The 1,132-nt window shown below is 51.6% G+C and overlaps 1 protein-coding gene across 1 annotated transcript in view; it reads right to left on the bottom strand.

Moving 5' to 3' along the window:
- ATP23 (ATP23 metallopeptidase and ATP synthase assembly factor homolog) overlaps window positions 1–739 on the bottom strand; it is a 31,593-nt gene extending 30,854 nt beyond the window's left edge. Inside the window, exon 1 of the mRNA XM_024123061.3 lies at window positions 690–739. The gene's annotated coding sequence lies outside the window, so the exon portion shown is untranslated. The remainder of the gene's footprint in view (window positions 1–689) is intronic.
- Between the last annotated feature and the right edge of the window lie 393 nt (window positions 740–1,132).

The raw sequence follows: 1,132 nt of genomic DNA on the forward strand, positions 1-1,132 counted from the left end.
CCGCCTGCCGATGCAGGGGACACGGGTTCGTGCCCCGGTCCGGGAGGATCCCACATGCCGCGGAGCGGCTGGGCCCGTGAGCCATGGCCGCTGGGCCTGCGCGTCCGGAGTCTGTGCTCCGCAACGGGAGAGGCCGCAGCGGTGAGAGGCCCGCGTACCGCAAAGAAAAAAAAAAAAAAAAATGCTTTGCTGAAACCCTTCCGGGAGTTCAGGGTATTTTGAGCAGGAGCTCTGTCCCTTCTCCTTGCTGGGCCCTGCAATATACCTATACCTTTCTCTGCTCCAAACTCCCACGTTTTGGTTTGGGCTCACTGTGCATCAGGCACACGAGCAACAGATGAAATTTGGGAGTTTTGTTTTGTTTGCGCCAGTGTCTGCTTGCCTTCATTCTCTAAAGCAAAAATAGTTGTTTTATAGTAAGTTGTTTGAAGCTGCTTAAATAAATCACAGCAACAAATGAAGTTGCATATAACTTTAAAGTGCTTTCTAGCTTTGTTTTTTCTCAACGAATAAATCCACTTCTCCAGGGCCACCAAAACTTGGGGGACATTATAGCCTTTCCTTAGTCATCCAGTCATTTTGAATACAGGGAGAGAACAAAACAGTCTCCACCACTCTCCGCGGGAACACGCCACACTCGGCCCAGTAATCCCACACCGCTGGGAAACGCAACCCACCAACATACACACCTACTTCCAGCAGGAGTCAGCCCTCCGAACCCGGAAGTGAATGGGAGAAGGCACGCAGCATTCTGGGAAGATTTAAGGGAGCCGGGGCGGTGTTGCTGGCTGTTACCGGGGCAACCGGAGGCTCTTGGCGGTTATCCGTGGTTTGGCGCCGTTAGCTGGACAGTCTGAGAAGCTCAGAGGCCATGTGGGATGAGCGAAGAGGGAAGAAGGGCCCTTTCCGGAGATAGTTGTCCTGTCAGGTTATCTAGTCGTGCCCCAGGCGGGAGCGCCTGCTCTGGGGATCTGGGTCACGCCCCCTTCTTCTTTCAGCCTTTCGGCCAAATGAACTAACCCAGCAGCTCCTGACTGTCATTTCTTTACTTTTCTGCCTCCTCTCAGAAAATGTAAATTGAGAATTTCTAATTAACACTGTAATGTGTTCTAATATCAACGTAAATTCTTGT

The sequence above is a fragment of the Physeter macrocephalus genome, chromosome 6 (assembly GCF_002837175.3).
Source record: "Physeter macrocephalus isolate SW-GA chromosome 6, ASM283717v5, whole genome shotgun sequence".
Classification (NCBI taxonomy): domain Eukaryota; kingdom Metazoa; phylum Chordata; class Mammalia; order Artiodactyla; family Physeteridae; genus Physeter; species Physeter macrocephalus.